Below are 23,233 nucleotides of genomic sequence, written 5' to 3' on the forward strand. Positions count from 1 at the left end.
AAATCGATTTTAATTTTGTAACTTCAAAGGGATATAAATTTTTTATGTGCACATTTGTACTAAGGTAAGTTGGGTTCAATCGAACTATTTTTAATCGCAGAATATGTGATTTAATTTATGACCTGTATTTTTGGGACACCCTGTATAAACAATACAATTTACATAAACAGAACAGTGGCATTTAGGTTAAGATAAGAGCCCTCAGTTTCATTGCAAGTCAGCTCGAAAGTATTGTTCCACTTTGTATGGTTCTAAGTTTATAAGTAACTATTGAACAGACTTTCTAAACTTATTTATATCAGTTTCTATTTTAATGCTATGAGGCAGTTTATTAAAAAAATTAATACAAACATATATATTCTGTAGTTTTCTCAGATGTTGTTGGTCTATGTATTGGCACATTATAGTTTATAAGATTGTTTCATGTATTAGAATTATGGTTTATTACATGTTTCATGAATTTATGCCTATTTTTAAAAATTAAAAGTAATCATTCCAATATGTGTGTTCCAGTCATTGTTAGTATAATGAGTTTATTTTAAATTTTCTCTACATGAATCCCTGTGTTTCAAGTTGAGTAGAGTTCGATTGCTCGTTTTTGTAATATAAAAACCTGATTGGCCATACTACCTATTAGTAGTAGAGTATTCCTGAAAAGAGCCAGGAATACTACTCCAAGCATTGAAAATGATCATGTCTTCCTTCTCCAGGTCATTCAATGCAGGCCACTTGTGTTGTGAGCTAAGATCATTTTTTTTCTCCAATGTTTCCAATTGAACACAAATATGTTGGAATTCGGAGCACAGCCTCCTTGTTTTTTAATCCAGCAATTGTATTTCAAAGCTACCAACGTTAATTTCAAAAGGAGAAAATTAACTCAATTATTAAGAGGATTTTTGACGAATGCTAAAGTTTGCAAATTCTAATTTATTAAAATAAGATGTAAGTAATTTTTTCTTACAAATTTTTTTAAGAAAACAAAATTATTGTGCTTTTTGTGGATATTTGTGCCAGAGCCGCATTTAAGGAGCCAAAGAGCCACATGTGTCTCTAGAGCTGCATTTTGCCGACTACTAGCCTATACTAATCTTTTGGTATTTGAGAATCACACAAATTAATTACAGCACTACATACCATTACCATTTCATCTAAAACTGTTTGTCTTGCTAACATACTTATAGGAATAGTTTGATGAAACACTTTAAATTTTTTTTAAGTAATCCAATAATTCTTTCAACATGAATTCTTACTGTCGCAATATTTCGAGTACCTTCAAGATCTTTAGGATGTAGCTGGCTTTTGCCTTTAGTAAAAGCTGGTATGATTAACTTTGCACCTAGAATTTTAATTGAATCTTCCACTAAAAATCCCCTATCTGCCAAAACAACATCCCCTGGTAAAAGTAATTTAAAAAAATCTGAGTTTTCAGTTAAATATTTATCACTTGTTCTGTCTCCCCAAGCTTGTGATACATAAGATATCGTGCCTTGAGGAGTAATACCAATTAAAAATTTGACTGTTTCATGATGTAATTTGATCATGATTTGTAATTTGACCAGCACTGAGACGCATTGACAACAGTAGACGGAGTTTCAGTAAAAACTTCAAAACAATCAATTATTACTGTTACTTGATTACCAAATGCTTCTTTAAAACAAGCCGGAACATTTTTACGCAACTGCTCTCTAGATGGCCAACAAACAAAATGTTTAAGTCTCAAATATAAAATTTTTAAAGTACTTAAAAATGTTTCTGATGTAGTTGTTGGGGATATGCAGAATGTATATGACATGTATTTAAAAGGTAAATTTAATCTTAACTTCATAAAGGTGAGGAGTAGTTGTTGAAATGGAGATAGAGTTTTTTTTTAAGTTAATAATGGACCAATATCTTCGTACAATGCTGATAATACATTGTATGTAAGACCTGTAAAATATAGTGATTTTGTCATTGTTTTTAAATGATTCTTCCGTTAACTCACAACTGTGAAGTTTTTTTTAATGTGACAATTTGACTGTTACAAAAGCTCAAGTCTGAAAAAAGATTACACAAATGTTCTATAGTTAGATCTGTTTGTACAGCAACACTAACACTATTTTCGCCAGTTATACTAGCTGCAATTTCTTGTAGCGGGTGGTCAATATGTGCACTGTTGTTAGCCATATCTTCTTCTGTTGTTTCTTCCTCTTCTTCTACCTAAAAATAAATAGAAACAAAAATAATTATGTCCAGTTTGCACCAACAAATAAATGATTGATTTGGATTGTCCGTTTATTTTAAAATATAATTGTAAAAAACTGTCAAATTAAAAACAGATATTTTAATAATTCTTTCAAAAATATTATATTTTAACCTTTTTCGAGAGAAACGAAAAGTGTTCTATTATTATATTTTTTGATGGTAAAAAATTTAATATTTTTCGGGAGAATCGTTAAATTTTCTGTTTTAAATTGACAGATTTTTGACAATTATTATATCTTAAAATAAACGGGCAATCCAAATCAAAAAATCAATCGTTTCTTTGTTGGTGCAACTGGACATTTGATATAGAAATAGATATGCAAAGGAAACTTTTATAATAACGACCATCTATGTAAAAAATACGTTTTGGAAACTTACTGCTAATTTTAGGTTTTTCTTTCTATTCATTGATCTGTAGTGTCTTTGAATGGCCTTTTCATTTACACGTTTAGTCACAATGTATCCCATGTTCTGGCTAGGAATCCAATCAGGACTGTTTTTATCACATAAATCTGCTGGAGAACCTGGAAAAAGATATTACTATAAATTTGCGCCCAAAAGATCACATTTCTTAAATTAATTTAGTACAATTTTGTATCCTCACCTGTTATAAAATGTCTGGAACATATTCTCGCATTCTTCAAGAAACGTTCGGACAAAGGGCCCCTTTTTAGAGCTTTGACCCACAACTCTCGTCGTTCTTTTGACAGTGCAGTTAAATAATCTCCTCGACCTTTAAATTCGGCAGGTATTCTAAAAAACTCACTTTATCTCTTTCACCTCTATTGGAACACTTTACAACTGAACAAAACGCTGGCATTTTAATGATATACTTAAATTAAACAATGGTTTTCTGCATTAAACACCTTTGTTTACCAATTACAAATGACGGCTGCCCCTCAAAACGATATGGCCGCGCTGTCAATGACGTCACTCTGGAATGGTCAATTAGGGATGGGAAAAACCTACCGGTTATAACCTAAAACCGGTTTTTTTACTCCGCAATAATCGGTGTTTCCGGTTGTTTTTTTTTGTCCCGGTTATAACCGGTTTTTCCTGTTTAAACTAATAACCGGTGAAAACCCGGAAAGTTCAAAAATAATGAATTCAGAGAAAAAATATGGAAATTTTTCGCCGCTGCGCGCGCGAATGGTAAATTTTAAACTGACCGAAACCGAGTTGGCAACACTGGTGACTGATTTTTATACTGATATCCATTCGAATGGAGTATCGCAAAATAAAGTTTAATGTAAATGTAACCTATTGGGCATTGGCTATTGATTACAAACAAACCGAACAGCGGTTTTTAGAATAACCGGTTTTTTTGACCGGTTATAACCGCCAGGTTAAACCGTAAGTAAAAAAACCGGTATAACCGAAAACCGGTGTTTTGTTAAAAACCGCCATCACTAGATCTGATGACTCTAAAGAGAAGAAATTTATGTCAATTGATGGTGGTGGCCCCTGAATCGAATTAAACCCTTAACTACAGATATCCCATTATTACCACGTAACAACAGATCCATGATATTTTTTACCGGTCATTCAAAATAGAGTCAAAATATAAAGTTAATAATAAAAAACAAAAAATTATGCATTATGTGTTTTTATAAAGTCTCTAGATATGAGAAAATGGTAAAATGAGTGATTTTAATAATATAATACAAGATTTTTTAAGAATGATCTATTAAACCTGAAATTTTGGTAACATTTTTGGTCTATTGAAACAAACGGTGATAAACGCTATGAATCAATATTCAGACTTTTTTTAACAAATAAACGTAACATAGAATGACAAAGGAAACATAAAATAGTATTTATGAAAATTTTTACATTAAGAGAAAAAATCTGCAAGGGGTACAATTTTCACAGAGCTAAATGTCAATTCCATTTTGCCAAAGTTGCCTCAAAATTTTTATCTTCAAATCTAACCTTCAGTGAAGGTCCAGGATGACTACCACAGTCCATTTCTTTACTTTTTCCCTAAAAACGCAAAAAAATAATATAAATATTTCACATTTACAAATATAGTACCCACAAGTACTTACTTAAATCAGACATCCGGTAATTTTTACCGGTTAAGATTTTTGATGTGTGCTATAAAGGCAAATATTGATAATATACACTAAACTCTTTGACTAGCACTGTTATACAAACTGTCCGAGAGGTACAGACACATGAATTTGTAAGTATAGTTAAGTTACCACGAAATCCGCATTTTGGGAATGCCAACCGGTAAAAAATACCGGATCTCTATATAGTTAAGGGTAAATCTAAAGCTGTCGTTCCTTAAAAAAATCAAATTTGACTGTGAATTAAAAGTTTAGAAAAATGAACCATAAATGTAAAAAATGTAGGTAGGTACCTACCTTTTCTTGCAAAAATTAAATACTTTTATAGAGAACATGGGCGTCATTTGGGGGGGGCAAGGGGGAGCAAATGCCCCCCCTTGCAAGAGGTAATAAAAAAAAAACAAAAAACTGTTTCGAAAATGTTTTTAAGACATTTGGTAAAAGATGGCAACGTCGCAACGTTGTAACCAAAGAACACTCAAGAAACTCCTAACCGTCGCACTTCGTAGCGCAGCATTGCATCATAGATCACTAATCAGTTGCTTCTTGTTCTTAATGAACTCTACTGCACACGTCCCACGTCCTATACCATAGAAGAGTGGGTGGGGTAGAAAGGGAACTCTATAGGCAGAACTGGTCCCGTATTCCAACACCATCGATATTTTTGGAAGCCAACTAAGCGTTTTAAATTGGAAGATTTCTGTAACGATTTGGAAGATCTCTGTAACGTTTTGGAAGATATCTGTACCGTTTTGAAAGCTTCGCTAGGCATACCAAATTCTATAATGTGCACGTTATTAATTTTTAGTTTTTGCAATAAAATATTTTTATTACAGAAACCATAAAAATAAAAATAATTATTGCAAAAACAAAAAATTAATAACATGCACAAGCATAGAATTTAGCATGAGCAGCGATTATATTTAAAAAATGATAAGTATGTATGTAAGAACAATAATGAAACCAACAAATGACAGTAATAATTATTATTTATATAAATTTTGACATGAATTCATTGTTTTCATAACATATAATGTAAAATAATTGTCTTTCTACCTTAGGAATTATTAACATTACCTGAAAACAACTAGGTACAGTTGAGGGAAGAAAAATAATTTATACACTGAAAAAATGTCTATTAATAACTAAAATATGAAACATTCACTTCACTAATCACTTGGGTACGGGATAAAAACTTAATACACAAATATAAAATTGATATAAAACGCATACACAACACAACAATTACAAAATGACGCACTCAATTCAATACAAGACAACGTTGCCGTATTTTATTTAGGAAATATATTGCATGTTTGGCTAAAATCTACTAAATCAAGAATTGAAACTTTATTAACTTATTTGAATATAATTTAGGTTTTTTATAATAAAAACAGCAGCTAACTTAACTGGAAATAAATAAGTATAACGTGAATGTAAAAAAAACAAACTTTTTTTACATTTTAACAGGGAAACAAAATGACCTAGGTACTTAATTAATTTTTATCAGTTTTATATTTAATATTTTTATATAATATTTTGTCATCCATTGATTTTAACATATGCATGTCTGGATCAAATTTGGTACAATTCCCAACATCATTCTTTGACAAATAATCATGAAAATACATTTTTTTCTACAACCGTGTTAAAAATGCAATTTTTAGCACTCCATACGAGCGTTAAAAATGCTACTTCAAGGAACTATGGTTTGTTTTTTAACCAAGAGGAGTGATTCAAATTTACCGCGCTGTATTGCTTGTTCGTAATTGGTCCAACCGCAGGCAAGTTTACTCCACTGTTATAAAATTTTGACACTAATGACATTTATCAAATTTTGACACTAGTGACATTTCATAGGTTAATTAAGTTATATCGGGGATTTTTGTGTTTTCTGTGTTATTCCTTTAATTTTTAGACTGTTAGTCTGCTTTTATATAAAAAGCCGTTTATTTTTGGAACTCTTTAGCGACGTATTAATTTAATATAATATTTACGGATTACCGTTGAGGGCCGACTAGATCAACCAAAAAAGAAGATGTATTTGGTTATTATTCTAGTGACTTTCTTGGGTGTGAATCTGTATTTTTAGTTTACTCCTCCTGGTTAAAAAATAAACTATAGTACTTTAAAAATTTTAAGGCACTGCAGTTCGTATTGACCGTATAGGCAATTTGATGTAATGTCAAAAAAATATAAAAATGGAATGTCCGTCAAGTTCAAGTAAAAGTTTTTGTAGATATTGTCCTGTAATTACGTTTGTAGAAAAAATTTTGTATGATATGCGTGTTAAAAAGTACATGTTTAAGGCACTCATGTGAATTTGCAGAACTCGCTTCGCTCATTCTGCAAACTTTCACATGCGTGCCTTAAACGTGTACTTTTAACACTTATATCATAAATAACTATTTATTCAAAAGTTTATTGCGATCATCAGTTGTAATACGATTAAAACCGGAAAAAAATCTTTCTCATTTTACGTTAATAGAAACGGGTAAACACATTATTTTTGCAAAGTTACATTTTACATACATATTTTATTTTCCGTCGTTAGCTTAATTTTAATAGCCTCACCGAATGTCAAAACTCTTCGTTATATAAATATTACCCGAAACACTACTGCACTGCTGCTTGAAACAAGAAAGTTTGGTATCAGACTCCAGTTTCATTTCTCTAATCTCTATGTAGTTCAGAGAAATAAGGAAAAAAATAGCCTGTTGGTGACACAACCCTTTCCAGGCCGAAACCAAATTTTTTGAGTAGTGTGGACATCTATAATAATCAGCTATATGTTTCCTGCAGCCGATTTTGATGATATACATAGTTATAAACAATTGAAGATCAAAACACGCTAAATTTTCGCTTTTTTCGTTTATTGCCAAATTGCTAAGCATTTTAAACAAATTTGGAAGTAAGAAGCTCATAAACCATATAAAAAACTTCAATATGGCTCCCGTCTATGACGTCTATCCTTATTGGTTGCTTAGAAAATTGCAAAACAATTCATAAATTTTGAGCTTTTATAAATATTCATAACTTATGTAAAAATGAACTTAGAATCTTCTTATTACACGGAATACTGGGACTTCTGGTGCTTAAATTACGTACTAAATTTCATAACATTTGGTCAAATAGTTTAAAAGTTATTTAATTTGTTTATTCCAAATTAATTTATTTTTTAACACTATAAGTCAGAAAATGATGAAGTTACAGTAATACTTTGGATAGTCTATGAAAGAAGAAGATTTATACTAATAACATAATTAAAAAAGAATGACAAAAAATAATTCTAAGTATCGCAAAATTATTTTGCAAAAACATGTCGATTTTTTGCTTATAAACAATTAGAATAACTTTTTAACCATTACCCATAGAAAAATTATTTTTTCACATTTAGAAAGACTGAATTTTTATACAAATTTAAAAAAAGAAAAAATTGTCCTAGGACAATTAGGGACGAAGTTGCCGCCCCCCATTTTTTAATTCACAGCAGCTTTCTTTATAACAATTACGAAATCAAATCAGTCACATTGGAAAGAACATACTTCAGAGTTTTAATGTACCAAATATAAAAAATATATACTTTCAAACAAATCGTCCACAAAGCTTCAAAATGTGACCCTTAAAATCGGCCGGCCTCGAAACTTGGGAGATCGATGAGAAGGGGGAAGGAACTGTTAGCTGTATCTCTTGTTCTCGCCTATGAATTTCGACGTTTCTTTTTTAATTTGTATGTACTTTTTGCGTACAGTACGAGTATGCATTATTTAAATAAATTAATTGTTATATATACCATCAAATTTGTTTAAACAATTTTTTTTCAATTTTTTTTAATAATATTTGAAGTAATTTTAATCACAAAACATACATATTTATGAATAATATAATAATACATAGTTTTTTTATTAAACTTAGTAATAATTTAAAGTATGAAAAAACAAAATTATCCCATTCGATTGTTTCTAAAAATAGTATTGGTCTATGGAAATCAGAAAATCTCAAATAAACTAGGTTTTATTTTTTTAACCACCAAAAAAGAGATAAACGTAATTGATTGGGGTTGGAAATTAACAGATCTTCTTTATATCAGATATTTTATTAAAATAAACTATCTGCTCTTGCAAAACTGGTTGACCGAGTACTTGTTAGTACAGAGATATAAATAGTTTATGGACTTCGATTATCAAAACCTCAATCTTTCTCTATTATCTATTTTGGAGTTTCTTTTTTAATCTGCATGTACTCTTTGCGTACGTTACGGATATTATGTTTTTTGTTAATAAAGTGGTTATTTAATTAACTATGTAAATTGTGTTAACAATTTTTGGAAATTCTTTTACGATATTTTTAGGATGACTTTGTTGGCAATTATAGGAGTGGATCATATGCACTTGACTTTACAAAATCTTATAATAAATGGGTAACTGATAATTGTTACGTTTTTCATAAAAATACAAGTATTCCTAGATAAACCTCCTTTAATTTTATTTTAATAGTCTTGCTCTCATACCAAAATGTATGAAATATATTTTGTTTTTTTGCAATCTTAAAATTATAACTTTCAATGTTGTAAGATACAATTATACAATATTGTAGAAAATTTCTGAAAATAATTTTGTTCTTTTTATCCACTCTCTAATTTTGTTACATTTCATTTTTCGTTTATCTAGTAGCATGTTTATCAAGAAATAAATCCTTGTTTATTTGAGATTTTTTATTTTCAATTTAATATTATAAGCCAATTTTAGATTTAGGAATGATTGAATAGGATTAGTAATATAATAATTACAGGGTGTAACAAAAATACAGGTCATAAATTTAATCGCATATTTTGGGACCAAAAATAGTTCGATTGAACCTAACTTACCTTAGTACCTATAAATATGCACATAAAAAAAGTTACAGCCCTTTGAATTTACAAAATGAAAATCGATTTTGTCCAATATATAGAAGAGATTTTTTATTGAAAATAGACATGTGGTATTTTTATGGCAGGAGCATCTTACAAAAAAATTATAGTAAAATTTTGACACCCCATAAACATTTTATGGGGGTTTTGTTCCTTTAAACCCCCCAAACTTTTATGTTCGTTCCAATTAAATTATTAATGTGGTACTATTCTCCTTTTCATGAACATTTTTCAGTGCGTCACAAATTATAGAAAAAAAGGTAAGTCCGTGATAATACACATTTATGACATTTATTCTAACGTGACATTTTAGTTAAATCTGACAGTTGTCAAATTTTATTTTCAATTTGGAATAAAACCAAATCAATTGTGTCTATTGCATTTATAAAATGGTATTTTCTTTCATTTGTATAGTCTTATAAATTGTACAGATTATATTGATAATAGTATTATTTTATTTAATAAATAATTCTTTTTTGATTATGGCGCCATCTATCGACAACTAGAATAATCACCAAACTAAAATAATTACCAAAGTATTCACAGACCTGCCTTTTTTTCTGTCACATACAATTTAATGCGTTAGAGAGAAATCGAAAAACTGTGACGCACTGAAAGATGATCATGAGAAAAAGAATATTAGTTAAACACAATGTTTTTAAAACTTTTTAGCCTCTTAGTAGGTACTTTTTCGAAAAGTCAGTATTTATTGAGATATTTTAAATATTCGTCAAATCCACCACATATTTGTATAATATGGTTAAGTACGATTATGAAGACTTGGTAATCGTATGAAAATTTATTATTTATAATTTACATTTTTAGGCATATTTTGAACCATATTAAAAAAGAAGCCACACCTTGATAAAAGGTGCCTTAACGAAAAAATACTAAAAGACAAAAAATTTTAGAAACATTGTGTTTAACTAATGGTGCCGCAGTAATAGTTCAATTGGAACGTAAACAAACATTTGGGGGGTATAAAGGAACAAACCCCCATAAAATTTTTATGTAAACAAATTTAAAAAGAAGCCGCAACTCGATAAAAACTGCCTTATCGAAAAAATACTAAGAGGCAAAAAAGTTTTAAAAACAGGAGTTTAACTAATGGTACCACAATAATAATTTAATTGGGTTGTACACAAAAGTTTGGGGGGTTTAAGGGAACAGAACCCCCATAAAATTTTTATGGGATGCAAAAATTTCACTATAATTTTTCTTTAAGATGTTCCTGTCATAAGAATGATACATGTCCATTTTCAATAAAAAATCTCTAATAGTTTTCGATATATTGGAAAAAATCGATTTTCATTTTGTAACTTCAAAGGGCTATAACTTTTTTTATGTGCACATTTGTATTAAGGTAAGTTAGGACCAATCGATCTATTTTTGGTCCCAGAATATGTGATTTAATTTATGACCTGTATTTTTGTTACGCCCTGTATAACTAATATGTACGTTTTACAATAAAAGTTTATCAAATATTATTAAAAAAATTAAAAAAAATTGTTTAAACAAATGTGATGGTGTATATAACAATTAGTTTATTTAAATAACGCATATTCGTAATGTACGTAAAAAGTACATACAATTTAAAAAAAGAAACAACGAAATAAATAATCGAGAACCAGAGATACAGTTAACAGCTCCTTCCCCCCCTCTCATCGCTATCCCAAGTTTCAACGCCGGCCGATTTTAAGGGCCATATTTTTAAGCTTTGTGGACGATTTCCTTGAAAGGAAATCTTTTGTATACTTGGTAGGTACCTTAAAACTTTGAAGTATGTTCTTTCAAATGCGGCTGATTTTATTTCTAAATTGTTATAAACAAAGCCGCCGTGAATTAAAAAATGAAGGGGGCTAACTTTGTCCCTAATTGTCGTAGGACAATTGTTTTTCTTTCTCAATGTGTATAAAAATTTAGTCTTTCTAAATATGGAAAAATAATTTTTCTACGGGTAACGGTTAAAAAGTTATTCTAATTGTTTATAAGCAAAAAATCGACATGTTTTTTCAAAATAATTTTACACTATTTATAATTATTTTTTGTCATTTTTTCTAAATTAAGTTAATAGCATAAATCTTCTTCTTTCATAAACTGTCCAAAGTATTACTGTAACCTCATCGTTTTCTGACTTATAGTGTTGCAAAAAAAATTAATTTGGGATAAACAAATTAAATAACTTTTAAACTATTTGACCAATTGCTTTTAAATTTAGAATATAATTTAAGCACCAGAAGCCTCAGCATTCCGTGTAATAAGAAAGTTCTAACTAAATTTTTACATAAGTTATGAACATTTATAAAATCTCAAAATTTATGATTTATTTTGCAATTTTCTAAGCAACAAATAAGGATAGACATATTTAACGAACGCCATATTGAAGTTTTTTTATATGATTTATCAGTTTCTTACTCTCAAATTTGTTTAACATGCTTCACTTTTTAGTAATAGACGAAAAAAGCGAAAATTTAGCGTTTTTTGATCTTCATTTGTTTATAGCTATGTATATCATCAAAATCGGCTGCAGAAAACATATAGGTTAGATTATTACGAAAACGTCACAGTTGACAGTTTTTAATTTTTGCTAAAAAAACCTCATCAAACCTAATTTAGTGTGAAAACAGTTGTTAATTCTTGTTAATTTTTTATTTATCGTTGATAAGAAGTCGAGGTCCGCTGGGATGAACAGCCTCGGCTTCTTTTCGCAGTGAATATCTGTTGTGAATTTTGTTGTGTTTGACATTTGATTTTTTGGAAGAAAACTTAAAATAGACAAATCTGTGATTATCGTTCGAGGTGAACGGACGACTCATCCAAAGGGTAAGGGCCAAAACTATCTATATTTCCCTGTTAATTTCTAATTTGCATCGACTGGCATAGATTTTAAATTCGTCAATCTGCCGCATAAGATGGAGGAAGAAGTTCCTCCCGATCCTCCTCCACCACCTGACCCTCCTAATAAAATCAACCAACATGAATGTCAATCTCAACCTCCAATTATTCAGAAAAGTCTTAAAGGAAAAAAACAAATACTATTTTCGGAGACCGACATAGGTCCTTATGAAGTATTTGTCCAGGGTCAGGATAAAAATATTGGAGATTACCACGTGTTAAGTATAGCTAAATCTATTTCTGTTTTAAAAATTAAAGACATCACGAAAATCAGTAGAAAAGGTAAAAACAGAATAGGGGTATTATTTGCCACTAGAAAAGCAGCCAACGATTTCGTTGTGAGGAAAGATTGGGAAGCCCTAGGGTATGACGTGTTCATTCCATTTCATCAGATTTCTTGTAGGGGTATAGTAAGGGGAGTTAATAAAAGATTCACAGAGGAAGAAATAAAGGAGGCATCAGAAACCAACTTGGCTTTATGTAAGATATTAAGTGTAAAGCGAATGAACCGGAGAGTACAAGTGGATTCAAAGGTTGAATTTGTCTCCACGGGAACTATTAGCATAACTTTTTCAGGAAAAACTATTCCTAAAGAAATTTCCATATATCAACTACCAATGAGGGTCACACCATTCATCAGCCCTGTTCTTCAATGTGGAAATTGCTTACTTTATGGCCATTCTACGAACCAATGTAGAGGAAAAAAGAAATGTGCTAGATGCGGAACTTCTCATGAGGATTCTTCATCTAATACGTGTACAAAATATTGCATTTTCTGCAAATCTTCTGACCATGAATCAAATAGTCGTAATTGTAGAGAGAGAGTCAGACAAAAAGATATTAAGGATCTAATGTCCTTTTCTAATCTATCTTTCTATGAGGCAAGTCAGCAGGTTCCTAGGATCCATAATATTTCATCTTTAAACATAAACGATTTCCCCCCCTTACATAGCGATCAAAATAATTCTAATGGCATCTTACCACAGGAGAGGAGGTCTGCAGCCTCAGCTCAATATTCAAAACCTTTTAGTCAAGTCACTCAATCTCCACCAAAAAGAAGAAGACCTTCAATACAAGAAAATACAGGTTATGATAAAATCTCCCACCAAAGACTACTTATTAATCCATCAGGTAGAAGAATAAATGAGCCTTCGACTTCAAAATTCAATCCTGCTCACTCTGATTCTCAAATCACTAACTCACAATCTTTATCCCAACTTCATTTGGATTTCAATCAGGCCATGTCTATGCTGAACCAATCTCACAGGGAGCTCGTCATGACCTTCATTGGGGACTTAATAAACTCAAAATCATACTCCATTCCTTACAATATGGCAGATCTAAAGACTAGCATAAACAAAAGTGTATCACCTTTCAATACAAATGTAAACCAGGGTCGGAGGGGAATAGAGGATCTCGAGCCTGAGGATTCGAGATCTTTTGACTCCTTGGTCTAGCAAACATACTCTTTATAATGAATCCTAACACTCCGATAACTATTATTCAGTGGAATATACGTTCGTATAACACTAATTCTGACAATCTAAAAATCCTTATAAAAAACCTTAACCCAGATATAATCCTTATTAGCGAATCTTGGCTCTCAAACCAACATGTTATAAGATGTAGAGGGTATCAAATAATCAGAAAAGATCGAGAGGATGGCTATGGCGGATTAATTACTCTTATCAAAAATAATATTGATTATAGGGAAATTCAAATTGCCAATCCAGGCTTCAATCATGATGTCCAATTCCAACTCACATTTCTCCCTAACTTTAATTTGAATATTCTTAATATATACTGTCCACAAGACAACTCTATCTCCAAATCCAACTGGTTTTCCCTTGTTAAATTACTTAATAAGCCATTTTTAATCATGGGTGATCTAAATTGTAATCATAAGGCATGGGGTAGTTCTAGAGACAGTCACAATGGTAGGATTATTTTTGATTCTTTGGAGGAACTTGAGCTAGTATTTCTCAATGATGGGTCCCCAACTAGACTGGTGGCCCCAGGAGGCAGTAAGTCGGTAGTAGATCTAACAATGGCATCAGTCGATGTGGCAGCCAGTGTGGGCAAGTGGTCCACTATTTCAGATACTGGAACTAGTGACCACTTCCCCATAATATGTCAGATAGGTGTATGTCCTCAATCTCCCCCGCATTCATGTAAAAGAAGAAATCTAAAGAAAGCCGATTGGTCTACTTATCATAACAATTTAAACAGCATTTTCTTAGCTTCTCCCAGGGAAGATTACGAATTTTTTACAAACTCCATATCATCGGTAGCTGATGAAACAATACCTTGGCTTCACCCTTCTAATAATTCCAAATACCACATTCCATGGTGGGATGACTCATGTGCTGAAGTCGTCTCTGCGAGAGTGTCTGCCTTAAAAAAATTTAAAAATATCCCCTCAATGGAAAACTATATCGAGGCTAAAAAGAATATAGCCAAATCAAGAAAATTCCTAAAATCAAAACGTAAAAATAGTTTCAGACTATTTTGCAGTAAATTAAATAGAAACACTCCTCTAAAAGTTGTGTGGGAGAAAATTAATAAGGTATCGGCTTCGAAACCTTCAATATATACACAATTGCCCTCTACTCCTATATCCCACGAAATTCTATGTTGCTTAACCCCCCTTTCCGCTGTCAATAAAGTATTGGTTAGATCTCCTCAAGCCCTAGAACCGCCATTTGCTCTCGACGAGTATCAGAACTCCCTCTCAATTAAATCTGACTCGGCTCCTGGTTTGGATCAGATTTCCTACTCAATGTTAAAAAATCTTCCCGTTGTTGGATCTTTGTTATTAATTCAACTTTTCAATGAAAGTCTTAGAACGGGTATAGTTCCTGTTCAGTGGAAACAATCAGTAATTTTACCTATAATCAAAAAAGATAAAGATTGTAATAATCCGTTAAACTTTAGACCAATAGCTCTTTCTTCATGTGTAGGCAAAATGCTCGAAACTCTTATAAAGAATAGAATAGAGTGGATTGTGGAACATAATAAGATTTTTAATCCACTACAACTAGGATTTAGAAGGGGTAGAGGTTGTACGGAATGCCTTACATACCTCACCTCAACAATTCAAATAGGCTTCGCTCAAAATCAATACACTGTTGGCATATTTCTAGATATCTCTTCTGCTTATGATAATGTCAATATATCACTCTTGTATTCCAAATTATTAAAGTATAACATTCCAACCCAACTGGCTAATTTGATTTTCTGCCTTCTAAATGATAGAGAGCTATTTGTCAAAGACAAACTGGGACAAACCCATGGCCCAAGAAAATCAAGTCTGGGACTACCCCAAGGTTCCCCATTAAGCCCTATCCTCTTCAACCTATATTGTCTTTCCCTGTATAATTTAATCCCCTCTTCATGCAAACTAATTCAGTATGCAGACGATTTGGTTCTTCTGATTAGAGGGAGTGATATTAATGAATTGGTAATTAATGTAAATAAATTATTGATTCAGATGGAATCATGGTTGCTAGACCACAATTTAAATCTGTCTAAGAACAAATCTTCTGCAATATTATTTACAAAAGGAAACACGAAAATCTCTCCCCCTAACGTAATATTTTGTAACCAGAATATTGGTTGGGTGGATTCAGTCAAATACCTGGGGGTAAATATTCAAAAAAACTTAAAGTGGAATTCATATGTAAACTCAATAGAACTAAAAGTAAATCGTGGCCTGAATGTGATGAGGGCTCTTTGTGGGACTTATTGGGGAAGTGATCCAAAAACCTTACAAATTGTACACAATGGTCTGATTCAGAGCCATCTGGACTTTGGCTGCCAGGTAATTTTCGATTGTCCAACTTCCTTAATTAAAAGATTGGAGAAACTAAAATACAAAAGTATCCGAATTATAACTGGATGCATGAAATCTACCCCAATTCATGCTCTCTTAAGTGAAAGTGGTCAGATCTCGCTTAAATCTAGATGGGAATGGCTTAGCTCTAAATTTATATTAAAAAATTTAATGTTAATTGGCAACCCAATTATTTCCGCTCTCGACCTGTTAGAGTTGGCAATTCAAAGGAACCAAAATCATTGGAAAAACAGAAGTATTCCATTTCTAGTGCTTTTAAAAAACAAATTTAAAAGTACTTATCCCAACTTATATTTAAGTGACTTATACCCATGCCATAACTTTGAACTAGACCATCAATTATCAACAATTCCAATCATAAATATCCAATCTAATCGTTCAGATGAACTTGCCTCAGTTCAACTCCAAAAAATAATTCTAAATAAACCTAGTCACACCAAATTCTTCACGGACGGCTCGGTTGATGATGAAGGATCAGCAGGCTTTGGTGTCTTTAGCCGAGAGATCAACTATTCTTATACCAGTAAACTACCTAAGTATACCCAAATATGTACGGCTGAGATTGTCGCAATTAATCATGCCCTCCAAATTATTTTGAAAAAAGGGATTAAACAAGCAATCATCTGCTCGGACTCTAAAAGTGCCTTACAGAAAATAGGCAGATCAACCTATTCTATGGAAACAGAACATTCATCGTTCATGACCAAGAGAGGCATCATTGAAGCGAAAGAAAATAACGTTAATATTAGTCTGGCATGGATTCCAGGACACTCGAATATTAAAGGGAACATGGTGGCTGATAAACTAGCTAATATAGGTAGAACCTTAAATGTAGCTGCTGGTATCACTCTTCACTATTCCAACTTTCTACCAGACATCAAGCATTCCATCTGGAATCGGTGGAAGCAAGAATGGCAGGGGAAAAATCGAAATAATTCATTTTACTCTAAAATTGTAGGTCAGATAGATAAACTCCCCTGGTACCACAATTTTGCATACCAAGACAGAAGACATATAACCACCATTATTAGAATGAGGACAGGTCATTGTGCTACTCCAGTTCACCTATTCAGGATAGGAGTAAAAGATGACCCATATTGTGACTGTGGCCGAGTTGGGTCCTTAAATCATCTGATTTTTGAGTGCCCTATAAATATGTCACCCAATTTTGACCTATATAAAGAATTAGCCAAGACAAATATCCCTACTCCCATTGAAATTTGCTTACTTATGTCCAACCTTAATCCACGTAGGATTAACCTGATCCTTAAATTCCTTAACTTAGCCAAACTTAATTTATAAATTAATCAATTCCCAAATTTGAATTAAAAAAATTAAGAAGATAAAGATATAAAAAGATATTGGACCTCCAAATGATAAAAGCCTTAACCTTTATGGTATAATATTGCCTTTCCTGTAGGGACTGTCTGGCCCTATACGAAGATGTTCCTGCTAATATATATTTAAAAAAAAAAAAAAAATTGAGGCTTTAACATATATATTTGGAAATATTCGACTGCCCAGAGCAAGACAAGTGTATTTCCCTGGTGTAAGCTGGGCGAATTATCCCGAGGGATATAACCCAATAAAGGAAGAAGAAGAAGAAAGAACATATAGGTTATTATTATAGATGGCCATATTACTCGAAAAATTTAGTTTCGGCCTGGAGGGGGATGTGTCACGAGAAAAATCTTATTTCTCTGGACTAATGTATTCATACCTACGTCCTGAATCTTATTTTCGGTAATGACATTAGGAAATTGTAACAAAATGTCAAATGTAAATACTATTAAAGAGTTAATTTCATTTTAGTCATAATGTATAGCACAGAAAATGTTGATATACAGTTATGAGCGCGCTAATAACCGGCAAAATAGCTCAAAAGATGGAAAACATAATACATTGCGAAACAATAAGAGATGAAACTAGTGGAGGTGGAAATTATCGTTATAAACGTCTAAAATACCATAACATTACATAGTTTCCCACCTTTAGACGTATCAGAGGTATGACAACTGTCACTGTGAGAGTAGAATTTTATAAAATACTCCTGTCACAGACGTCTACAGGTGGAAAACTATGTAATGTAATGTTAATTAATACGTTTATAACGATAATTTCCACCTCCACTAGTTTCATCTCTTTTTGTTTCGCAATGTATTATGTTTTCCATCTTTTGAGCTTTTTTGCCGGTTATTAGCGTGCTCATCACTGTATACCAAAAACCTACTAAAAAATATTGCCTACTAGAATTAAAAAAAAATATATCAAAAATCTATCCAAAAAGTAGAAATCTGCTGAATGTGGCAACGCTGTTACAAAATAAACACAACTGTCCAACTCAAAATTCAATTGTCAAATATTCTTCTTCTTTTCAATTAGCCTTGTACCACATATATTAGCGATCCACATTATGTGTCGCCATCTCTAATTCCGGAAGCTCACTATATATATGGAACCAATTTTTTCCATTGAGTTCGCAGGGCATGTCCTATACTGACTGCAGACTGCTGTTCAGATAAGTTATCGTCGAATATTATAAACGCGTATTTTCTGCATGATTGACAAAAATACAGCCTATTATTTGCTTTAATAGTGTTTTAATAACAAAACTAATAAAATAATCTGATTAAGGCCTAAGGAATTAACACAGGTAAATATATCAGTGCCATACATGCATACAATTATTTTATAATATAAATATGTATATTCGACATTGGTCATTCAATTACTGTTATTATTACTTTTGCCTTTCATATGATTTTAAGATAGATGAGCATATTATTCATAAGAAAGTTAGATTCAATCAATTTGGATTGTATATTTGACAAACATTTTTTTTATTATTTTTTAAAAAATCCTAATGTATTTTAATGTTTTAATAAATTTTGAAAACTTCGAGTGACATATGTACATACCTATGACTGTCGAATATTGTTGTAAAATTAAAAATATATTTCAAGTTATAATTAATAATTACTAAAATTTAACTGTTTTAAAATATTTATATTTTCCGACGGGAATTTTTCTTACCTACTTCCATTGCTAGCAGTATACAGTCTTTTTGCTGATTGGTGATTTCTTGTATCTTGCTTGCAGAGAATGGATATAAGGAAGTTCCTTAAAAAGGTAACACACCCTTCCCATGAATCTGACAATACTGAAAGTCAAAATGAACATCTGCATTTAACTAAAAAACTTAAATATGAGGCGTCAGAAGATCTGGATATCCCGTTACCCGGACCCTCATCTGAAGAAAGAAGAACTTATCAAAATCAAAATTACTTGGGTTTCTTCGTAGAGAACACGGCAATATCAGACGACAAAAAATATGACCTTCTAAAAAATCCCTATGTACCAAGTGCTCAATATAACTTTAAAAACGACGTAGGTGTAAACGCTAAACGTTGTTTTAAAAGGTCGTGGCTTAGCGACTATATGAATGGATGGTATATTCTCCAAAACTAAAGGGTGCTTTATGCAAATTTTGCGTCCTATTTAAACCTGTTACAAAAAGAGGATTTTTAGGTTCTTTTGTAATCAAGGAGTTTAGTAATTACAAAAAGCTCCACGAAATTGCTAAAGCACACCAAAATTCAGAATGGCATAATCAATCAACAGGTCGAGCAAGTTCCTTTACCAAAATTATTTCTGGCGAACAACCAACTGTTTACGAACAGCTTAATATTCAAGAAAGGGAACTCGTACAAGAAAACCGTAAAAAGATCGAGCCTATTATTTCAGCAATTCTCTTCTGTGGTTCTAATGATCTTTCACTGAGAGGAAAGCATTCAGATGAAGGAAATTTCAATGATCTCTTGAAATTTCGAGTTGAGAGCGGCGATAAGGCCTTAGAAGATCACTTGAAAACTTGCCATAATAAACAGAAGTCTACGTCTGTCCAAACTCAAAATACACTTATTGATATTTGTGCGCATGTTATTCGTGAGAAAATTATTAATGCAGCTAATAATTCAGAGGCATTTTCTGTGTTAGCTGACGAAACTGCTGAAAATTAAAATTCCTCTTTTCAGAATAATAGGTTTTAGTGTCATTTGAAACTATATATTTTGTAAAATTTTGTTTTCCAGCAGCATCAAACAAAACATATTTTGTTTATGGCTACGCTTAGGTTAGGTTAGAATTAGGTGTTTTGTTATGTTTTTACAATACAGTTTTTTTTTATTAAGGTAATTTTTATTTTTGCCCCACCCTGGAAAAGTTTGTAACGACGCCCATGATAGAGAATTAAATTTTTGTTCAAAAAATGTCATTTTTGCAAGAAAAGTTACATTTTACATCTATCATTCACTTGCTAAACTTTTAAATCATAGTAAAATGTAAATTTTTTATTTAAAAATTAAGTAGGTATCTAATCGAGTGGAGAAAAAAGTAAATATGCCATTTAGATTGACTATTTGTCTAATTTATAAAATCCTTACTAGAGTTTTCAAAAACTTAGGTCTATAGGTAGACAAGGAGAAAACGGCGGGTTCGTTGGAAAACATAGTCCCATGAGATTTTTTTGCATAATCACATTCGTGAGACATCCCAGAATCAGGTTCAAGAAGTCGCCCACGCGAAAAGTGGTTCAAATTTTTTGTAACATTTTTTTTAATCAAATTGCAAAAATCTATATTATCGGTCCGGACAATGTTTTTTTGGGTTTTTTGGGCTATTCTGGACAAAAAAAGTCGGTTGTAATTTTTCTCTTAAGTTGGTGGTTTTCGAGTTATAAACAATTTAAAATTTGAAACACGCGAAAATGGTCATTTTTAAGACTTAATACCTCGGTTAAAAATTATTATTATGAAAGTCAGAAATTGACTAAATCAAAGTTTAAAGAGTCTATTCTCATCCATTCGTCTTACATGGTTGTACCTCATCCTCTTGCGCTGCCTTTCCCATCTTACAATATCTTGCATTTGGCATTGCTCTCTAATGTCTCTATTTCTCACTCTGTCTCTTTTTGTTTTCCCCATTATTGTTCTTAGGGTTTTCATTTCGGCAACGCTTAGCATCTGTTTCGTTTTGTTGGTGTCTTCGCGCACTTCTATGCCATATGTCATGATCGGTCGTATGCAGGTCTTGTAGATTCTAATTCTACTATCTGTGCATATATACGGATTTGACCAGACTATCTCCCGCAGACATCCTGACAATGCAGATGCTTTGTTGATCTGACTCCTCAGGTCCTTTACTGGGTCGTGGGTGCTTGATATATCTATGCCCAGATATCTGAATTGCATCACCTGTTCTATAGGGTTGTTCTCAACCACTAACTTACATCTGAGCGGATCTTTTGCTATTGTCATACATTTAGTTTTGTTTGAAGAAATGTTCATATTTAGTTGGCGGCTTATTTGAAAGAACTGAAAGAGCTATCTTTGAAAATTAAAAATTAATTTGTGAACATGGTTTCTCTCCTTGTGAGATCGGTACTCACCGGAGAGACTGCAGCCCAGCAAACAGACCGACGTGTTAATTACGTGAATTTCTGGTACATTTGTCACCAATATACGTAAATTGCTTACGTGAATTTCACGTGAAAATTTGGTTGGAATGTCACATTGAAAATACGTCTTTAAATTACGTGAATAACTCGTCTTCAATAGACGTGTTATTCACCTTAAATACCAATAAAATGTTTCGGGAAATTCACGTTGCAAATACGTGTTGATCAACATATCTTTCGGTTCACGTAAATAATTCGACCTTAATTAACTTACTAATCATGTAATTATTATCCTCATATGACATAAATAAAACAAGCCTATAAAGTATTAACAATGTATTTATTTAGTAGAATTTAGAGACTTTAAAACATTTGTCTTGTATAATTATTATACAAGATAATGAACCAAAAATGCTACCGACCTAAAGACGCATTAAAAAATTTGCCAACACAAAACACAACACAGGTCACTTTTTATTTTGACGACACTTCAACCCTCGAGCAGTGAGGTAAACGTTAATACGAAAGGCATTATTATAAATAAACCCGCCTAAAATAAAACGAGGGAAATAAAGCTCTTCACGTTTCACTTTCACTTTTTGTTGTGAGGAGAAATGTGAGAAGCTGATATTAGAGAATTAGAGGTTATGCTCATCGATTATAAAAATCGATTATTTTTAAATTACAGTTAAACTATTCTACTTACTTTAAATTAGTATTACATATTTTCTTTTTGTTTTTAAATTTCTTCTGCTATTACCTAATTGGTCTTACTAAAAATCTATTTCAATACCAGAATAATATAAAAAAATAATCCTATCGAAACGTATCTATTATTCGATAAATCGATTAATTTAGTTTTCGAACCAACTATGTTAATCACGTATCGTGGTCACGTGATAGTATTTAAAGGAGGAGAAAGGCTTGGTAGTACGTCATCACCGCGTGCGATTTGAAAATTAGACTCGACATCATTTTAGCTGTGATATTTTTAAAGAAAAAAAAATAGCAAAAATAGCTTCAAATCAAGGTTGGATTGAAATAGTTATGCTAAATGATTTTAAAAGCGAAATCATAAACTTTTTGTTTAAATATTGTATTATTTACATTACTTTACGTGGAATACATCTAATTTTTCGACGTCCATAAAATACAGGGAGTAAAATTCAAGCTATACGTATTTAACCAACACCGTTGTAAAATTTTGTTTTCAAAAATATTTCTCAAAATTTAACCAAAGGAAGTTATTTCTGTTTCGTGATTATTACGTGAAATAAACGTACCTTTGCGATGTAACCGACATTCACACCTATGATAAAAAACATGTACAATATTCGTCATTATGATTTTATATTATTCTAATGTCAAACATGTATAAAGGAATCAAAAATATATTGGTGAATGATTTGGCACTGAAATACGTTTTTTTCCCGTCATAAATCTCCGAGTTACGTATTCGTTGAAATTTGCCGTAAATTTAACGTAATTATCACGTAACTGGGCTCAAACCTGTTTGCTGGGAGACGTTCTGATACAATTATATCACTTTGTAAAGACAATGAAATCGACTTTTCAAAGTAATAAGACATATACTCAACACACACACTACAGTAGGTACCTATCTGATTGCATAATCAACTGTACCATACCAATGGCCATTAGTTGTCAAGGCATTATCTATTTTATCTAGTTCGAATAAATCAGTTGGTTGGGTGGTAGTAGTGTAACATTTGACCAAAATATGACACACATCGAGCTAACAGTTCAAAAGTTATGACAATAAAAAATCAGTTAAAATTCACAACTCA

At 31.7% G+C, this 23,233-nt stretch overlaps 1 protein-coding gene across 1 annotated transcript in view; it reads left to right on the forward strand.

The window, feature by feature from the left end:
- LOC126886486 (perlucin-like) overlaps window positions 1-23,233 on the forward strand; it is an 81,986-nt gene that overhangs the window by 58,240 nt on the left and 513 nt on the right. The gene's annotated exons all lie outside the window — the stretch shown is intronic.

Source organism: Diabrotica virgifera, chromosome 6, assembly GCF_917563875.1.
Source record: "Diabrotica virgifera virgifera chromosome 6, PGI_DIABVI_V3a".
Taxonomy (NCBI): Eukaryota; Metazoa; Arthropoda; class Insecta; order Coleoptera; family Chrysomelidae; genus Diabrotica; species Diabrotica virgifera.